A 22,209-nucleotide genomic window follows, 5' to 3' on the forward strand; every position below is an offset into this window, starting at 1 on the left:
CAGCTTTCCCAGCAATGTAAATTATTTTGAGATGTTCAGTGAACAACCTGAACACACCAAACTGCAAACGTACACCTTTTCCTGGTTTCTCTGTCTATACTCCATTATTGCTAGGCCTCACCTCTCTCGGAACTCTTGAAAGCACACTGGTTAGAAATACAAAGTATCATAGCATTCACATCTTCACTGACTTGCCCAAGTAGTGAATAGAGGGTAAGAAATATAGACATAAGTGGCCATGTTCAGGGGTGACCTCTGTCCTCGGAGTCTGTCTGCTGGAAGCCAGAGAGCAAGCAGCTCCTGGAGAGGCTGGAATGCAAGAGTGATGGAAGCACCTAACCCAGAGAGTGAACCCCTCCCTATCATGGGCCTCTGTGGGTGCTTGCGAGGGTGGTTACGTAACAAAACATTCCATCCCTGCTCAGGTTCCAGGTGATGATAGGTGAGCATCATTTGACTCACAGTAGGCAGAAAGATGGGGGAGGCTTGGCTTCCAAGCTCATGACCCTGGACAAGCTGCCTAACCTGAACAAGACCATTACATAAGAACACTGATCCAAAGGATTTGTAACCCTGAAAATATCTATGTTTGTGTAGGCTTGCATGTAAATAATGCTAACTGCATGGTACAGAAAATACCAAGGTAAGGATTAATGAAAATATCTCTGGAGTGATGACAAAAGATGCTTCAGAAGATATCACAAAACAAAAATATGAGCAGGGCAACCGAACTCTTAAGTACATTGCAAAAAAAAAAATAAAATAAGAAAAACTTTTGAAGAATTTTCAAATACATAAAAATAGAGTATACTCTGCCCTCAGGGAAAAATTTTTGGAAGGAATTTGTAGAAAGAACAATAATGCACAAAATACTCCACATGCAAAGATGTACTTCGTAGATCAATGAGTGGGTCAAAAAACTTATTAAAGCAATGATATTTATTTTTGTTTTTGAAAATCCAACTAAAACAGTGTCATGAATGTTGGGGTGTTGGATAGAAGTGGGAGAGTAGGGATCTGGATTTAGAATTAAGTGAATATATGTCCTTCCTTCTGCTCTGCACTCTGCCCTGTGGTGGTAGGAGGATCTAGATGTGAAAGGAGAGTGATTTTCAGGCCTTCATTCTGGATTACTCCCAGGTAGGGTTCCACAGGTGGGCTGCCTTCTTTTCCAGGTGGAGGCTCAGTTGGAAGCTTCTCTCACCAGTCTCCCAGCTGTCTGTTTATAGTTCTATCCACTCTCTGTAGGTTTAGAAATCACTCTACACACCCTTTCTAAACTAAATGCAATAATCACCACTTACTGGTCCTTACAAAACTGCTAAACCCTGACTACACTTGAGAAAAATTCCTTTATGAAAATATAGTCTATATAGTAAGCTATTAATTTCCTACCAGCCCACTGACATCCAGAACAAGGCTTTTGAAGCATAGCCACTAAGTAAATAACAAAACTGCTGAAAGAGTGGAGAATAAAAATTTAAAAATCCAAGCAATCCAAAGGAAGTAAGGATGAAGAAAAATTAATATAGGGAAAACTGAAAATACAGGCAGAAACAATGATGAATATGTTAAAAAAATAACAATGACCATAAACATGTGAATGTGCTAACATGAACAGTGAGACAGGACAGTGTGTCCTATTGGACAGAATTTTTAAATGTAATCTTAAAAAAATGCCAAAAAATATAATCCAGTAAAAATGTTGGAGGTAAAAGAATAAATAAAGAAGGTTGACATTACTGTATTATTGAAAAAAGAGTGGGCTGTTAGTTAAAAAAAAAAGTATAAAAACAGCAATAAGTAAAGGATCAGACATACAGGAAACTAAAACAATTCTAAAATCGTATGCATTTACAATACTAGCATTAAATACACAAAACAAATATGAACAGAGTCACAATGGGAAACTAACAAATTTTAGATGCATCTTACAGTGACTGATATATAAAATAAACAGACAGATTGAAATTTGTTGTGACAAATAATATATGAAGAGCAGAATCAGTGAACTTCAAGAGCCGTTTACTTAGAATCCAACATTCTCCTGTTAATATTTTCTAGTACACATCATTTTCTAGTACATATGCATTATTTATAAAAATTAACTCTATAAGACAATAAAAGTGATTTAGGAATTGCAAATACTTTGTATGATACATATACCATATATAAGATCAACTAAGTTAGGAAAAAATGGCAAAACTGTGTCATTTGGGAAAGTTCCATAAGGCTTTGTTTCCTAATATGCATAGTAGCAGAATTTAATGATTGAATTGGGTATGCAAATATCAATTTATTTGTATTTTATGTCTATTTGCACAATACAGCGGAGGTTATGTTTTTATAGTATCTTGTCTTTTTCTTTGACTTCTGGATGTCATATGAGGCTGGTTATGATGATACCCTTGGAAAAAAAATGAAAACGAGAAGACTTGGACAGAGAAACTGTGTTTTTCTTGGGATAAAATTGCAAACTCATGATCATAGTCAGCTAAATGGCATCCGTGGCCTGCTTGATTTTGGCTGGACTGTGAGGGTAGATGAGGATGGTAATTTAACAGGGAACAAAGTGTGAGGTCTAATTAGACCTGAAGGATCACATCTTGTTCCTTGCCTTTGTTACTGCTATATTGCAACAAAATGGACTCTTTCAACCCGTTCAGGAGCCATTTACATTACACATCATGAATCACTTCCTTGTGATTCCAAAAAGAAGAGAATTGTGAAAATAAAATTTCTTCCCCTAAAATTTGCAACAAATTTATAGGGCAACAAATATGGTCAATATTGATGAGCATTACTTTAATTATTCCATTTTTGGTGGGATATTATTTGATTTTAGCAGTAATTAATGAGCTGGATTACAACAAGTATCTCAGACTTTCCTGAATAAATTGTATAAAACCTCTTGCAAACACTGTGTTTTTTAAGATTTATTTATTTTTATTGGAAAGGCAGATATACAGAGAGAAGACACAGAGAGAAAGATATCCATCATCTGCTGCATCACTCCCCAAGTGGCTGCAACGACTGGTGCTGAGCGGATCCTACCCCAGGAGCCAGGAACTTCCTTCAGGTTCCCCAAGCTGGTGCAGGGTTCCAGGGATTTGGGCTGTCCTGGACTAATTTCCCAAGCCACAGGCAGGGAGCTGGTTGGGAAGTGAAGCATCCGGAACATGAACTGATACCCATGTGGGATCCCTGTGCATGTAAGGTGAGGACTTTAGCCACTACCATGCTGGCCCACACTGCACCATTTTTTGTAAAACATTTAATTCTACATGGGATTGCATACCTAATACTATAAAATTTGTGCTTATTAGTTATAGATGGCATATATTACAAAATTAAATAAAACTTTTTTCAAAGTTCTTTTTTCAAATTTTATTAAAACAATAAATGTAATATACATTGTAAGAGAGACTTTATAGAATTATTTTCATGGCCTGGATGCAATAAAAAGAACAAAATAAATACAAGCAGATGTGAAAAAAGCCTGTTTTAATGCACTTCTGATACTCCTGTTGAGTGAAATGTCCATTAATTTACATGTTTCTTGTTGACAAAAAATGATGTAACTGCTTCTTGACTTCTGGGTTTAACTATTGACTATTAGTAGGACTCCAATGGTTAGATTGTAAAACAGTCTTCTATTAACATGAATAACTATTTCTTTTAATATCATCAGTATATTGTTTCTTCAGTGTCTCTCAGAGAGAGACAAAGAGAGGTGTTCCATCTGATTGTTGACTTTTCAATGCCCACAGCATCCTAGACTCAAGTAGACCTAAGCGAATAACTCCATCTGAGCACTCCACTTACATCAACACTGCTGGGTGCAGGGATGTTAACAGAGGCTGTAGTGAAGATGGAGGTGGGGCTTGATCTGGAGCACTCCATAATATGGGACATGGACATACCAGCTGGTGGTTTAACCTGATGCACTACAGCACCCACCCCCAAGTAATTACTGTTAAACACCCATCATGAGAGAATACAGCTGCTAGAGGTTAATTGCAGTACCAAAACGTAAGCAGTGCTAATTATTTGGCTAGATTCCAAGAAGCTTCACAAAATAGAATTAAGTTCGCAATTCACACAGTCTTGTGTTCAGCTCAGGGAGTCCAGTAACTCACTCTCATAAACTGAGTCACAGTCACTGCACTCACAAAAACCTGACCAAAAAATAATATTTCCTTTCTACAATGAGATATTCAATTGTAATGTGGATGGCAATTTTTCTTTCTAGAGCCATCAACATCTATTTTCCTGTGGGGCAAGGAGTAGGGAAAGTGAAATCTAATGAAAAGCTTGTTTAGTGTGTATGGAGTCAGTGTGAAATGGTATGGCTACTTAACACTATACTCTTACGCATTCCTATCCACCACAGGGAAATACCTCCAATTTACAGGATGTTAATTCAGCCAGGAAGTGTTGGTTAGTGCTTGGAAGATTTGGTCTCATCTATTCCTTTTTTTCTTCTTATCCTATGATGCTGTTCCTACCTTGTTGAGACGTTTTTTCCCCATTAGGGATAATTGCACTCTTAGGCCATCTTACTGCCAAGTAGTTTCGCCTTTTTTTGTGGATTTTCTTTCCACCCTTTTGATGGTATCATTTGCAACACAAAATGTTTTCCATTTTGATAAGGACCATTTTGTTCATCTTTTCCATTTGTCATTTGTGTTTTTGATTTCACTTATAATGAACTACTACCTAACCCAAAGTCATAAGGATGTTCTCCCATGTTTGCTTCTAACATTTTTATATTTTAATTATTGCATTTGGCTCTCTGCTTTGAGTTTTCACATATGATATCAAGTTCCAAATCCATGCTTCAGATTTTAACATCTTTATTGACAATGAAATCAATATAGGCATTTGTATCCACATATTTAGGAATTTCAGTTCTTTCATTGATGTATATATGTGTAGCATTATAACAGTATCATAATCTTAATTTTTCTTTCTAATTTATTTTTAATTTTATGATACAACTATATAAGTTCTGGGATTTCCCCTAACCCATCCCCAAATTCCCTCCCACTAATTTTTTCCCCATTGTTATTACAATAGTATCCTCCTTCATAAATTGTCAGAAGTCCATCATTCTGCTATTTAAGTGTATCCTGACATTGCCGATATAGACAGTGGCAGACAGTCTAGCATCCTATTGTCAAGGTATATGCGACATTTTCATTGGGAGTACTCCTTTCACTTGGAAGTGGAGATGCTTACTGTATTGTATCTTCACATCTGGATTTGATAGTCTCTATTACATAGTTATTATACATATCCTTAAATAGGAAACCATAATACAAAATCAAAAACAAGAGTAAGTTAAAAAACATTACAACACCATGGAGTTAAGTGACATGCTACTGAATGACCAATGTATCGATGAAAAAATGAAAAAGAAAACAAAAAGACTTGGAGAAAATAATGTTACTGTATGTTCTATGAATCAGTGAAGAATTTAAAGGAGGGAAAAAAAACCCTTTTGAAGAAATGAAAATAAAAATAAAAGTATCAAAATCCATGGGTTGTAGCAAAAACAGTATTGAAGGGGTTATTGATCTTATGATTTGCATTAAGGTTGCATCCATCGTAATTACTGCAGATTTGTACTAAGCATTTAAATTGAGGAGTGGGAATCCATTGTATCTCATATAAAATTTAGGATCAGTTTACCGATTTCTGAAAGAAAGCTGCCAGGGATCTCCGTAGGAGATCTTCATTGCATCTGGAGCTCAATTTGTGAGGTATTGCCATCTTAATATTATTTATTAAGTCTTCAGATTCATAAATGTAGAGTGTAAATTTATTTATGTATTTTAATGTCTTTTTCAATAGTTTTTGAGTGTTTGCTGTGTAAGTCTTGTACTTCTTTCATGAAGTTATTTATATTTTGATGACTTTCTTAGGAAAACAAGTTTATTTGATAGGTAAAGCTATAGAGAAAGGAGTGAGAGAAAGAGAGAGGAGAAATAGAAAGAGATTTTCTATGTACTAGTTAACTGCACGTGTCAACAGCAGCCGTGCCTGGGCAAGGCTGAGAAAGCCAGGAGCTTAGAGCCGTTTGAGTCTCCCAGGTAGGTGGCAGAAACAAGTACTTAGATCTTCTTGTTCTATCTTCCAGATACACTAACAGGAGGATGAATTACAAATTTGGAATAGTTGGAACTTTAATCAGGCATTTCAGGGATATGGGATGCTGGCATTTCAGGCTGTGCCATATATTGGAAATGAAATTTCTTAAATTTAATTTTCAGATTGTTCATTTATGCTGTACAGAAATGTAGCTTATTGTTTTAGATTGATAGTTTTATAGTGTATCTTACAACTTTCCTTAACTCATTTATTTGTTCCAATGATTTTAATTTATTTTTGTAGTGTATTTTACGGGGTTTCAATAAACAAGGTCATATTCTTGTCAAATAATGGTAGTCTGTGGCAACACACAAGCCTTTAATTTAATTTAATTGTATGCATATTTTCCACACTGTCAGCCTCTAGTACAATGTTGAATAGAGGCAAGTATGGCTCTACATGGCATGTTTAGTCTTTGCTAAGTTTGACGTAAGCTAGCAGCTGTTCATTTGATGAGCCATATCACTCGAGGAAGTTGCAATCTATTTTATTTTTATCTGATCGAATATTTTTATCATGATAATGTGTTGGATTTTGTTAAATGGTTCTTCTACCCCTTTTCAAATAACTGTACAATTTTAGTTGTTTATTCTACTCATGTGGTGTACTACCTTGCCAATGTCTACAATGCTACAGTGTCTAAAATGGCATTCCTTGGATAAATAAATGTTTTTAGTGTAGTATTCTTATTACATGATTATAGTAGTTAACATTTTCCTGAGGATTATTTTTTCTACATTCATAAAGGTAGATTTGTAGGTTTTTTCCTTGTTATATCTTTATCTACTTTGATATCAATGAATAGAATAGATTGATAAATATTCCTTCCTCTTAAACTTGTTGGAGGAATTTGTGAAAGATGGTATTAATTCTTTTTTTTTTATCATAGAATCTGCCAGCACTGTCATGTAGGCCTATGTATTTCCTTATGAAAGTTTTTAAAATTATTTATTAATCATATTTGTGCATCATAGATTCATTCAGATTTTCAATTTTCTCTGGAGTTTTGTTTTTTATAAGAATCCATCTTACTAAAGAATGAAATTCTACCATTTTGCAACAAAATGGTTCCAACTAGTAACCATTACGCTCAGTGAAATAAGACAATCCCAAGAGGACAAATATTACATGTTCTCTCTGATATAAAGCAACTTTCATGCAAAATACAAAAAATGGAAAATGGTTATATAAATAAACATGCATATACATATATTCTCATAGATGAACTTATAATGGAGACTAGCTTACCAGGAACTGAAGACATGTTGCAGGATGCATTGCTGTTCCTGAGTAAAAGAAAGATTCCCAATGAAACTATTAAATATACCTTGATGGGAGGATTTTGAATTTTCCAACCAGTGCCAATATCTACAGTTCTATGATACATTTAAATAGTAGAATGTTGGACTTGTGACTGCTGCTGAAGGATGACACTATTGAAGTAATATGGGGGAGTAATGGGAGGGAGAAAAGAGAGGTGGAGGGGGGAGTCCCTCTGCCTGCAAAACTGAGACATGGAAAATAACAATAAAAAGGACACACACACACACACACACACACACACATGCACACAGATGTATCCTGACATTGTGCTTTAATTTCCCAATTAAATCAATTGCTTTGTGCATTTTAAAGAATGTTTAGTTAATTATTTAAAAGGCAGGTTGACAGAGAGAAGGGGAGAGAAGGGGAAATAGAGGGTTGGGGAGAGACAGGGGAAGGAAGGGAAGAGAGGGAGAAAGAGTCTGGTTTGCTGTTCAAATGCCTGCAACAGCCAGTGCTGGTACAGGCTGAAGCCAGGAACCAGAAATGTGTCCTCTTGTGGGTAGCAGGCACTCTGGTGCTTGAGCCATTATTGTTGCTTCCCTATGTGTATAACTGAGAGCCTGATATAGAAATAGAGCAGCCACTATCCCATATGGTTGGCAGAAACCCATATGCTTCAGTCATCATTTACCAGGGTCTGTATAAAAATGAAAGCAGAGTTGGGAGCTGGAACCAGTAATCCAATCCATAACCCTAGACATGGGCTGCTGGTATCTTACTGCTGGACCAAATGTTCACCCAATGTATGCTGAAAGTAGGAAGTCCTTGAGAATACTGCATTGTTTGAAAATATCCATTCTACTTTTATTATCTAATTAATTGGAATACAGTTGTTTGTGGTATTGTCTCTCTCTCTTTTTTAAGATTTATTTATTTATTGGAAAGTCAGATATACAGAGAGAAGGAGAGACAGAGAGGAGGATTTTCCATCGATGAATCACTCCCCAAGTGACCTCAATGGCTGGAGCTGAGTTGATCTGAAGCCAGGAGCCAGGAGCTTCATCCAGTCTCCCACACGGGTGCAGGGTCCAACAGCTTTGAGCCATCCTTGGCTGCTTTCCTAGGCCACAAGCAGGGAGCTGGATGGGAAGTGGAGCTGCTGGGATTAGAACTGGCTCCCATATGGGATCCTGGCACGTTCAAGGTGAGGACTTTAGCCGCTAGGCCCCGGCGCTGGGCCCTGTGGTATTGTCTTAATCCTTTTTTTTCTGAGGCTGTTAATTATACTTGTTTACTATTTCTGATTACAGTGATTTGAGTATTTTTAAACCTATGTCAGACTGATTAAAATGTATAAAGCTTTTCTTTGAAAAGAGTCACTTTCTACTTCTGTGGATTTTCCCTATTGTTTCTGAAATCCCTGTTTGGTTAATCTCCAATCAACTCTTTGTTATTTCTGTCCATCATTTAATTTAGGGTTTAATTTACTCTTCTTTTATGTAGTTCTAAAGACATAAATTTAGGCTACCAATTTGAGATCTTTCTTATTTTTTATACATAAACTTATTGTTTTCACATAATTCACTTTTTTTGTGAGAACCTACTTTTTTCTAAGTAGTAATGATTTTATGTCTGACTTAGAAATAGTGTTTAGCCTTAGTATAATTTGCGGCTCCTAACTCAAAAATTTGCTCTGTGATCATTTTTTCAGAAATCATAACCTTGGAAGGGCACATAATCTTCCTAACCATCAAAGATGACTCTAGTTTTATTCGGATTCCCTTTGATAGTCTTTTCCATTTCTCTTCAAACTAGGCTTAGGGCAGATCTGCCTTTGTGATATAACCTCTGGCTAATTAGTTACTGATGACGTTATTGGTTTTAGTAATGTTCAAGGACATAAGACACCTCACAGAGTGATCCAATATCGTGAGACCCTAAGTTAAGCAAGTGGAGAAGAGGGGCAGGAGAAGAACCAGTACGGCCATCATTTTTGCCACTGTCCAGTGTGAATCTTCTGCAGCCAATGGCAAAGAAAGATGGGATTTTCTGCTGTTTTACCGGCTACCAAATCTTCCCCAAATCTCTCTCTCACTTGGTAAGATTATGCAAGACGAAGACTACACGTGGTTGCTGAGCCCACCAGAGCAGCTCTCTGCAGCACACAGCTGTGCAGGAAAAGACAGCATTCTTACCTACTTTCTGTGTCCAGATATTTCCTTGTGGAATGAGAATTCGGGATGGGCGAAGAGGAAGGAAGCTTGCTTGGCTTTTGGCACACTTCATAAGACAGAGACCAGTGTTTGAGTGTGTGTCCATGCATGCATAGGTGTGTGTGTGTACTCACGTGCAGCTTCTTGTATGGACACATGTGTTGAGAGGAAGGGTAAGCTTCAGTGCTGTGCCCTACTGAGAGTGGAGCTAAAATGTCTCCTTTACTTTTGTTCTTTTTCCTATCATAACATCTAACCTTCTTTTTTTAAAAAAAAATATATATATATACAATTATCTACAGAATTTTTGAGGCTTCATTTCTTTCATTATTGGTGGTATTTCCTTCGCTTTTCTTTTCTTGGAGTAGAGAGTCCTCCATAACAATACAGAGGAGTGCCATGAGCTCATAAAATTTGAAAATCCTTGATTGCCAGTGGTGGAGAGTGGACCCATGTCCCAGAGAACTCTTGACCCCAAAGTTCAGAGCAGCAGGTTTTACAAAGGCAAATGCTACAATCCTCGAGGGGCTTAGAGGGGGCTGAGTTAACGCACATTACCTTAGGGATGAAAACTTTCCTAGCTTTGCAAGCTTCTGTTGCTCAACCAGGTGACTCATTTTTTCTTGTGGTCATGCTTGAACAACCCAGTCAAGGGTTCATGCCATCTTGTCAAGAAGGATGTGGTTTTCTCAGGTGGGCTACGGTCTCACGGAAGGCAGGCAGAGGGGGTGGTAACTCACCTAAAACGGAGCCCAGCTCAACACCAAGTGCCTCATGTCAAGTCTGTCATTTCATGGGGAAACTGGGAGAATCAGTCCTTAACTCAAGTGCCAGGATTTCTTATCTTATCAGAAAAATACTTCATACTTTCTATCTTTAAGCATTTGTTTTTGAAAATTGCTTTGTTTTTCTTCCTTAAGTAATTATACATCACTGTTTCTCCCCCAGATGCATTACTTTTCTCTAAGTTCTTTTTAGACACAGTTTATACATTTTTCATTTTAATTGCTCATCAGTGACTAACATTTTTTCCTAGAACACCTGCTGGCAGGAAGCTCTTGCGGTGAGGAGGTGACACCAGGATCATATTTCCTACTTCAATACTCGAAGAGTCGCTGCCCGAGAACAGAACTCCTCAATTTGAAATGGTATATAAAAGCAGTCTTTGAAATGTCAATATTGAGAACTAGCTGAGCAATTGTGTTTTACTTTAAGAGATGATAAAAACAGCTTGTGTGAAACACTGAAAAAAGTGATCAAGTCTTAGAAAAGAAAAATAAATGTAGGGCCCAGTGCGGTAGCCTAGTGGCTAAAGTCCTTGCATGGGCTGGGATCCCATATCGGCATGGGTTTGTATCCCAGCCATTCCACTTTCTGTCTAGCTTCCTGCTTGTGGCCTGGGAAAGCAGCTGTAGACAACCCCAAAGCCTTTGAACCCTGCCCCCATGTGGGAGATCCGGAATAAGCTCCTGGCTCCTGTCTCCAGATCAGCTCAGCTCCGGCTGTTGTGGCCACTTGGAGAGTGAACCACAGAGAGATCTTTCTCTCTGTCTTTTTGTATTTTTGTAAATCTGACTTTCCAAGAAAAATGAATAAATAAATCTGTAAAAAAAAGAAAACTGTGATCAAACTGAATTTAATTCTATGTCATGTCATCTGAAGGCAGAATACAGTGAAACCATAACTTTTGATTTTCAAATAAATAAAGTACAAGCCGGACTGTCTGGCCAAACTGTCATTCATGTTAAAAACAGCAGAAAACAATTTGTTTTAATTTCCCCTTTGATTTCCTTTGTAACCATTGCTCATTTAGTAGCATATTATTCAGTCTCAAGGTATTTTCATGTGTTCCTCGGTGATTTGATTATTGGTCTCTAGTTTAACTCCATGATGGTCTGAGAAGATACATCGTATAATTTAGATTTTCAAAAAGTTGATGAGCCTTGTTTTGTGTCCTTTAACATGCTAGTTGCTTAATCTGAAAATGACTCAGAATCAAAGGCATCCCATGAAGTTAAAAAAAAAATCAAGTATTTAAATCATAAACTTGCATCATATTCCAAAGATGAATGTTAAGAAATATATAGCATAGTAACACTGAACAGTGTAAAGAGGAAAGAAAATGTGCTCTTTTGTATTTGCTATTTAGGAAATTGCATTTATTTTCCCTGGACACTAAAACAGCCAACCTTACACCTAGTGTCGTAAAAGCACACAAACGTGTTATATTTCTGGAGATCAGATGTCCAAATCTGTTGTGTGCATGAGTGAGAGCTGGCGCTGAGAGTGGGCCTGGGGGAGAAACCTTGGGAACTCCCCTACTAGGCTTCAGCTCCCGCTGATGAGCATGAAAGCCTGGGCTTGGGATGGGCCAGGCCAGCCAGGGCTACACCACTAGTCAGCATGTGTGTAGGCTAGCTTGCAAGGGGTGGGCGAGTTGGGCCATGCCAAACCTTACACCTACTGGGAGGCAGGGGATCAGATTGAAGTGTGAGTATGCCAGGCTAGACTATTTCAGTGACCAGTTTATGCGAGAGCCAAGTATAAAGGAAGGCTTGGTGGGACTCGGCTGCAACACACTCCAGCTAAAGCTGGGACGGAGGACAGGCCAGAAGAAGTCAGGCTACAGCATCCACTGGCAAGTGCTGAGACTCAGGGTGGGCCATGCCATCCTAGATCAGAGCACCACATGTACATGTAAGATTTGGGCTGGGAGTGGGCCTGGCAGGGAAACTAAGGGACCTCTTCTGCTAGGCTGTGGTTCCCATTGGTGAATGTGAGGGCCAGGGCAGGACTAGGTTAAACATGGCTGTATAATCCCTTGGCATGTGTGTGGGCTGTGTTTGTGGGTGGGATGCACTAGACTAGGCCCCAGCACCTGTTGGTGATCCTAAGAGCCAGAGTGGGTTTGGATTAGGCTGGGCTAGGTTGCAGCACTCCTGTTCCACATGAGAGCTAAGTATGGGGATGGACCAGGCAGGGTTGAGCTGCAGCACCCATCAGTGTGAGCCAAAATGAACGTGAGCCAATCAGACTGGGCCTTCCAGTAAATGCCAGGACAAGAGGTTAGACAAATCAAATTGTGCTTAACACACAGCTGCATGCACAAACTGGAGCTGAGAGCTGGCCTGATGGGTGAATTTGAGGAACTCTCGTGCTAGGCCACGGCTGCTAAAGCTCCCACAGCTCCCACAGCTCCTGCTGTTAAGTTAGTATGAAAGGCAAGACCTGGAGCAGCTCAGGCTAGGCAAGGCTATAATATTCATAAGCATACGTGTGGGCTGGATCATGGTTGGACCAGGCTGAGCCACTGTGCTACACTGGTTGACAGTTGCAAGAGTCAGTACAGGGTATAGGCCAGGCAGGATTGGGCCACAGCACTCAGCAGTTCACATGAGGACCAGGACTGGGAAATCACTGGGCTGGGCTGGGCTGGGATGTAGCACCCACCAACATAAGCTGGCACTGGGGAAAGGCCCTGCAGAGCAGGCTGCAGCACCTATCCGTAAATGCTGAGGTGAGGCAAGTCATGCCAGAATAAGCCACCACACTCACTGGCACATGCAAGACTTGGGGCTTGGAGTGAGCCTGGCAGAGGAATTTCAGAGACTCTCCTGCTAGGCAAGTGCTACTACTGGTGAGTGTGAGAACTGGAGACATAGGCTGACCAGCCTGTGCAGGGCTCAGTATATGAACTGGGTTTGAGGGAGAGCCAGGCTAGGCTAGGCTAGGCCATATTTGCTGGCACATGCAAGAGTCAGAATAAATGCAGGCCAGTTGAGCTTTGCCACAGCATCCACTGGCAGGATTGGATGTAAGTCTTGGCACAGTACACCCTGGCAAGTTCAAGATCAGAGGCTGGGAGTCTGCCTGGTAAGGGGAATTGTAAGCACACCTCTTCTGGACTGCAGCTCCCTTTGGTGAGCATGAGAGCCAGGGCTGGGGCAGACTGGGTTGTACAATGTGACAGTACACTTTAGCATATATGTTGGCTGTGTCTAGAGGTAGATTGGAGTAAGCTAAGCTGCAGCACCTATAGGTGTGTACTACAGCCAGATGGGATTTGGATAGACTGGACTAGACTGTTGTACGTGCTGGTACATGCAGAAACTGCGACTGGGGGCAGGCCTGGTGAGGGATTATTGGGGGTTGCCCCAACTAGGCTGCAATTCCCACTGGGAAGCTGGGTTTGTGGCAGTTTGAGTTTGTGCCAGTCCCATTGGTTTGTTTGGGAAACAGGGCTGAAGAGAAACTGACCAGGCAACTGCATTCATTGCTACACACATAGGCTGATGTGGGCGGTGCACTGAATGAAGCCCCACACTAGCTGGTACACATAAGAGTTGGGTCTGCGGTCATTCCAGGCAAGGTTTCTTGAGGGATGCCACAACTTGACCACTAAACTCAAACCCTGGCCACAGGGAAAAATCACAAGATACGCGCTCCAACCTTGGAGAGTATGTATTGGTAATGAGCCTCCTCAGTTGATGATGCCTGTGCAGTAGACAACATGCCCAGAAGAACATGGGGGACATGATCATCTAAATCAGCAGAAGTTGAGTGCGACTTCAGAGGACATGTCTCCTGGCCAAGCTTTGGCAGCAAGTGTCTAGGTATGTGGATGCCCTAAGGTGGACTTTGTCAACCAATAAACCTTGGAAAAATTTTCTCAACACAGAAACAATGAAGCTGACAATGTCTCAGATTTACCAAAACTACTCAAACACCCTGTGAACATTCTTCCCCACACTGTGTCTCTAAGAATCTCTGATGTGGATGGCAGGGTCCAAGCCCAACTGGCATCTTCTGAAGCTTTCTCAGGCATATTAACAGGGAGCAAAGTCGGAAGTAGAGCCACCAGCAAGGCTCAATGGATAAAAGGAACTACAGCCTGACCCTCAGCGCTTTGCAGTGTCTGAGGCGTGCCTGCCTCCAACGGGGATGAGTCAGCCGCGAGCGTGATGTCATTGCGCACCAGCCTGCAGACACAGGAAGACCTTGCGGCTTCCCCAGATTCGCACGCTAGAAACCATCGCCAGAGCACAGGACAAAGGAAAGCATATTAAATAATTAGGAAGTGATTCATTGATTACCATTATTTATGATGTAATCTGCTTAATGTTGATACAATTTGGTTATTAGTAATTCCTACATGCAAATCTATATACTTGCATCCAGTCCTCCTGGAATGTCTTGCCACATGTTGTACGCACTCATGCTCAGTGGAAAAAATGTGCATGAAAACGTGCAGCTGAAAAGCAAAACCATCCCTACCCATTTGAGGGGAGTGCTAGATAAAGCAGAATGCTCCCAGAATGGAATACTCTTAAATGATTACTGTCTTTAAACTAAGAGCCATTACTGAATTATTCCTTGCAAAACAGCTACATGAAAAAAAGCCATAATGTGAAACAATGATTTTTTTTTGTAAAAAATGTAATGATATCAGTCTTTCCTTCTAATTGCTTTAGTTGTGTAATTATATGTTGCTTATAGGTGAACCAACATACAGAGATACTTAGAAATATTCATTGAAAATGAGCTTAAACAATCAATATGTTGTACTGCCCAAAATTTCAAACTATGCATACAAGGATACTTGAAAAAGCTCATGGAAAACATGTGTTCTTGAAAAACCTAATTAATTTCAAATTTATTGCACCAAAATAAGTGGATCATTTGATTGCAGTTTCCCTGAATTTTTTCAAGTACCTTCACACTGTCATGGCTGCCATTGTGCAGCTTCCATTGCGACCCTTTGTCTGTCTCATGGGAGCCCACACTCTCCAGCTCCTGCAGGAGGGAGACCGGGAGCTGCAGTCAGGCTTCAGTGTCAGAGCAAACACTTGACATTCTTTTCACATTTTAATTTCACTCTGATGATTCATCCCTGCTTTCATTTAAGATAGCATTTTTTATGCAACTGGGAAGGTGAAAAGATCACTGGGTTGGTGTTCAAAAGAACGATTCTATTCCTAGTTTCTTCACTTGCTAAGTGATCATGGTTATGCAGCAAACCCTCCCAGGGCCTGCTTTTTAAATTATAAAATAGGGCTGGTCAAGGTTTTTTTCTTTTCCTGCCAGAAGGAAATGGAAGTTATAGTGACCAAATGAGATACAATTATAGGAAGTGCTTTGGTGAAGTCAAAGCCTTATGCAAATCTAAGACATTCTTATCACCATGACCACGGAGTCATAGTTTCCTTTGCAGCATAGCTTTCTGCAATTAAAATGTGATGTTTTTGATTTAAGGTTGAATTCAAATGTTGCTTTCTGTTAGTATTTATGTCAGATTGGTTTAGTTTTATATCTTTATCCAGAATATCATTTTACAATGCCTATCCTGCCTACTGTTCAAATATTTTTATTTTCAAATTCTGTTAAGGGGGGCAGTGGGAGAAGGTGGAAAACAGAAAAGGAACAGAATAGAATTCATCTCTGCATCACCTGAAATATGTTTGTAATTGTCTTTCTGTCTAAGGGCAAATTATCCAAACATTCACTGTTCTTCCCCCGCCCCTTGGTAGGTTGTGGAGTTACGCTTTGATCTTATTAAAGATCACTCTTCGGGTGTAAAGCTTTTCTGGAGGGCACATGCTGCAAGTGTCAGAAATTGAAGGAGATCCTTTTCTTTTAAGACAAAGGAGTCAGTGAGATGCAGTCATTACTGCATGTCAGGAGTTATGTCCACTGATGGACTTGGGAGTTGTGTTTTGAGATTGGAATTGCTACTTGTGTTGTAAATTATTGTGTAACATGAACAGCATTCCAGGCAAGCATTGTCTTCAGACATATGGCTTGTTCTGGAGTGATGAACTGCAGAATCTCAGGAAGCTCAATGGGTGTGCTGATGATAGTAAGTGTTTATAATGCTGTAAAGTATTCAAAAGAATTCACCTTCTAGCCTTCTCTAGGCTTACTATTCCTTAAGTTCTAGCACTTTGGTTATAAATTTAGATTAAGATATATGATGAAAAAGTGCAATCAAAGTTGGTAAATGCAGTGTAACCAGTGTCTCACAGGAATGTTTCCTTTCAAAAACATGGCTATACTCTGTCATTGCCTCTTTCTGGCTGTGCGCTCCCATTCTACCTCTTGCTTCCTTGCTGGGAAATGTGGCATATAACCTTCTCTTATTAATTTATGCAGTCAACTTGTTTTTAGACATCAAAGACTGTTTGGAATTTAACTAATAATATCAATGCAAATGTTTGTTGATTCTTAAAGATTTGTTTTTATTTATTTAACAGGCAGAGATAGAGGGAATAGGGTAGGGGGGAGAAAGAGAGACACACAGAGATCATCTCCCACCTTTTGGTCCATTAACCAAACAGCTACAACATCTGGGTGGGCCAGACCAAATCCAGGAGCATGGAACTCCATCTGGTTCTCCCATGCGGGTGGCAGCAGCCCAAGTTCTTGGGCTACCTTCCACTGCTTTCCTAAGCACATTAGTGGGAAAGTGTATGGGAAATGGAACAGCTGGGATGCCAGCTGGTGTGCTATGGGATGCTAGAGTTGCAGTCTGCAGCTTAACCTGATTGATCCCATTATTGTGAATATTAAGGAAAAATTTCTTTCTCTATTTTGTGTATAGGAGAGTGAGTTTGGTGAGACTGAGTATGATGGCAGAAAACTAACATGATAAGGTCAAATTCTGGATGACTAGGCATTTGGAACTTGGTACCAGAATCCTCCATATCACCTGAGGTTTGACTGTATGCAAGCTGCCTTTTCTGGACGTCTTCATATCAGGGTGCAGGGGAGTGGGAAAGACTTGATATCCATGAGTTTCCTTGGCAACAACACAATCGCTTCTTCTGTGCCAAGGTCTGAGGAGTCTCTTAGTTTCAGGGAAACCAAATACTTTCCAAACTAGCAGCTGCTCAGCTCTTAATGGGCAGTGTTTTGGTCCATGAACCCTCACTGTTCTGGTTTGCTACATTGTGTATTAGCAATTATGGCAATTCCCAAAGATGAAAAGCTCCTGACTCTCTTGCTATCTCTTTTACACAGAAAGTGAAATAGTAATAGATTCATACAAGTGATGAGTAGCCCTTGGATTTAAGAGTGTGCTTCTGCCTTTCACATGGTCTTTCTGATTCAGTTCTCAGAAGCTGAAGAATCACACTTCATATAGCTACCTTTGAGACCAGCATTATTATGTGGCATTGGGCAGTAAAGACAGATGTCGGGGGGGGGGGGCATGCTCTGTCCTCTGGATCCTGTTATATGCCTTGCATTTGAGCTGACGGAGCCTTCAGGCAATGCCTAAAAAGGACTCTCAAAGAAGGCTCTTTTTTGTACCTCAACTGTTCCAGGAAAATGAGTGTATAGTTATGTTGAAAGAGAAGAAAGTCTAATTCCTTATTATAGCAAGGTGTTTACTGGGGCTAGAGTAGGTATAGGTGATCACATTAACTGTAACAGAAAGCAACCAACACATAGAGGAGGAAAAAACTCTTAGTATTCTAAAATATCTCTGTAAATAGATTTAGACAGATAAAATCATTTTAGATATGGTGTCATCAAGAACCCCCTTGAAAATGTTTTACTTTGGACAAACTAAGCTGTTGGCCAATTACAGGACCCTGCTACAGAACGGTGCTGAGTCCAAAACACAGCTTTAACCTTTGCTAGATCTGTGATCTATTAGCAGGTTGTCTTTCCTTACCCACAACCACCTGAAGTTTTAGTGGACATGGAGAGAATGGAGGAACAGATACAGAAAAGTCAACATACATGATAGTCTGGAAGAACAGGAGAGTTGGAGCTCCCCTGTCCCAGGGTTGTGTTCTGAATGCAAACACGGCAGAAGCTGAGAGTCTGGGACTTTTAGTAGGAGAGAAAATGTATGTCTGACCCCTCAGTGCAAGCCGTTAGCATATTTTGTAGCTGGGCTAGCCAGGGAGCTTTTCTGCTCCCATAGTTCTGATATTAAACAAGGAATGGCCTCAGGTCAAGCTAGAGAGAAGCAGGGCCCCTCACATTAGGCACTAGCAATCTGATTCACAGGCTAACTTCCTTTGACAGAGAACAAAGAAGTAGGTTTCAGCATGTTTCACTTGTTTATTTCTGTACCAAGGCTCAAATGTGAGACATATTTAATTATTTGTAGTGGTGGGATTCCCAGTGACTCTGTCAAATACCTTATTTATGCTCTCTCATGTGGATTCTCTTGATCACCCGTTCTTACTGAGATTCTCTCTTCTCTTGTTTTATCTTTCTCTTCATCCTTTTATGCCTATTCTCTATCCCTGTTTTGTAAGATACCTGTTCCAGGGTTGCCAAAATGTTTTATGGTCAGCTTGGTTTTCTTGGGGTGCTCACCTTGGATGCCCTTATCCACTTGCATGATTCAAAAAGCCCCTCTTTGCTCTAACTGCATCTGTCCAATAGTAAAGAGCCTACATCATGTGCACAAATGAATGCTTCCTGGTGCCTCAAAACACAGCCTTCCCAAACCAGAGTTCATTATGTTCTGCTCACAGCTGGCTGTGATTTGTCCTGGATTTCCTATTTCAGTTAATGGCATCATCTTTCACTTGGTCACCCAAGCACAATCTTCAAGTAATTCTATGTTAATCCTACTCCCTATAGTTCATGTTCATTCAGGGCACAAGTCTCACCAATTAATGTTTTAAATAGGTCTCAAGCCGATCATGTCCCACTCATCTTCTGTGCAGTTATGTTGATTCAGGATAGATGCATATCTATACCACTCGTACGGCTTTACTGCTGTTCTCGTGTAGGTGTACCATACGCCATCATCTGCAGCTCTGGCCACATGATTCCCTCACAACCTTGGAGCAGCCCTCAGTCTGTCTCCCTGCCATTCTGCAACTCTACCTCTAGCTCTATTTTTCTCCCCCTCAGGATCTCATCTTTGTGCCATGGACTCTGATGACACAACAAATTCAATATGGCCTCTCTAGCTCTCACACCTTTGTATGTGCATCTCTGAACTTTTTCCTCCTGGAACATTCTGCCCCACCTTTCCCACACTAGACCTCCTTTGGGCTCATTTAGCTGAAACATTGGGGGTGTCATTCACTGTCCAGTGTTGCCAGAATTTTACTTCACAGTCTAATGCTTGGCATGTGAGTGATACTGAATTCTCAAATTTTTGGATTCAACTCAACCAAGATTTTCTGTGTAAGTTTCAGGTTTAATTATTGACCATGGTGAAATGATTCCTGATTGTACTTCTCATTTGTATAGCATGCATGTATATGGCATGCTGAAACAATTTTTATCACAAAAATACAATATGGTGTTTCAATATGAACCTACTCAAATTTACCTTATCTCTCCTGATACAAACCCCAAACTAAATTCAAGTGGTATTTCAGAAACCCAAATCTGAGCATTCTACTTTCTATGAGATCCTTCAATGGTTTTATATTATTTTGAAAAATAATGTCTTTATTCGAGAGGAAAAGAGAGACTGTGAGTGCTTATCTGCTTAACTCCCCAAATGTCTGCAGTAGTTGGTGCTGAAGGCAGGAATTGAGAACTCAATCTAGTTACTCCATGTCGTGTTCAGATCACAAATATTGCAGGGGTCTCTGCTGCATCTCATGCTCTACATCATTAGGAAAGTTAAGTCAGGAGCTGGTGCACACAACCACACCTACGCACTGTGACGGAGAGTATGAATTTCTTAACCACCGCACCAAATGCCAATCCTTCTATTACTTTTAGGCTGAAATCTAAACTGTTTGGCAAGTTCTGGAATGATAAGTACCACATGAGGTCACCCCTATGTACAATGTGACAAAGTTGATCTCATAGAAGTTGGTCTAATGTAATGGTGGCTACTGAAGACTGGGAGACATAGGGGATAGAGATGAATGAGAAAGGTCGATCAGTTGGTGTCATGTTTTAGTCAGATAGAAGAAGCTATAGTGTTTTATTGTGTGTTATGATGAATATGACAATATGTTTTCTATATATTTAAAGATGGAAAAGTGAGTTTAGAACCATTTTGGACATTTTCACCATAAGGAGGTGGTAGATCTTCTAGGAGATAATTTATTCTGAGATAGTTTATTCTGATCTGAGCATTACACGATATAGGCATCTATAAAGACATGCTATCTATCCCACAAATGTACAGCTTTTATATATATCAGCTAAACATTTAAAAAAATTCTTATTTTTTTCTTTAAGTGCTTTCTTTGTATTTACATTGAATAGAGTGGCAGCTGCAAATAAGCTAATAAGTTCATCAGATGTGCTTTATATCAATATGAGGTAGTGTGTAGCATTTTAGCAGTTCATTTTCCTGTTTTATGAGCTTTTATCCAATATTATGATAAAATCTCATACTCCTGAGAGCTTGACTCTACAGAAGCAGTCATGCTCACACTGTTCAGACACAGCCAGGTTCCCCTGGCAACAAGGGCCACCTGAGTTTCTCAATGCTCTGTCCATTTTGGCTTCATATTTTGGGGGTGGGTGGATCCTAATTTGCCTAAAAAGGAAAAGAAAAAGAGTAGGAGCATCCAAATGAAACAAAAGTGCCTTTTTTGGAAATTAGTGTCATTTACCTTCAAAACACTGTCTCCATGAGTAATGGCTTGTTATCAGTGATAGTTAGGGCATTATACTGTAGCTTAGAAGCACACCCCAGGAATAGGAGCTCACCCTAGAAAAGAACAGGTCAGACTCCATGTACATATGAAAAATGGGAGATTCAGCAACTGAGTGTCTGAAATTGTACCAACATGGAGACTTCTTTAAAGTTGTTTACCTCTTTCAAAGTACCTCAATCTTGGCAAGTAATACGTTCTTTATTTCTGTGCTTGCTAGGCACAGAAACCCCTGCTACATTTTTTTCTTTTTGGAGGCGGAGAGAAGTAATAGCTCTGTGTTTATTTTCCCTACTTGAAATGTTTGATAGATTACAGAAGGGCCAAAATCAGCAATGTGAGCCACTTGCATGTTAAATAGAGACAACAAGGTGATAACTGAGTGTGGAATGTGGCTAATTAATACAGATACATTTTCTAGGATGCATAACACAAAGGTAGTTGTGTCTTACATGCATGAAAATATAAGCAAATGGATACATAATAGAGAGGCAGATGCTGGATTTCCTTAATAAGTTTTCTTGACTTTCATTCAATGGTTATATAGCTCAGCTTTTTAAGCCTCAAGCACCTATCTGGTAAATGATTTCCAAATATGTGGACAAGATTCTGTCTGTCATGTCTCACAGAGGTGCTGCTCTCAGGACAGCATCCCGGCAGGAATGATGTTCCATGAAAGCAGATGTTAAACTGTAATGAAAGCTTGAAACTTGGCTTCAAAGAAAATCAAGATTTGATAATAATTTGCCAATCAGAGCAAAAAAGATGCTTCCTATTGTGTATTTCCAACTTGTGGGGAGACTGTGGTTGGTGAAGTGCTCCTTTGGGTCATGGCGTCTGGACAAATGTATGAGCTCTACCATGTCATCAGCCAGCAAATTGAAGGATTGTAGTAGGCATTCAGAGGCCCAGGTCTGGGCTTGGATGTAAGTCAGGTTAGGCAATGGAGAGCTCTGTTATTCCGAGTCAGTGAATCCACTTCA

This window comes from Ochotona curzoniae, unplaced genomic scaffold (assembly GCF_017591425.1).
Source record: "Ochotona curzoniae isolate NIBS_2020 unplaced genomic scaffold, NIBS_Ocur_1.0 contig_2318, whole genome shotgun sequence".
Classification (NCBI taxonomy): Eukaryota; Metazoa; Chordata; class Mammalia; order Lagomorpha; family Ochotonidae; genus Ochotona; species Ochotona curzoniae.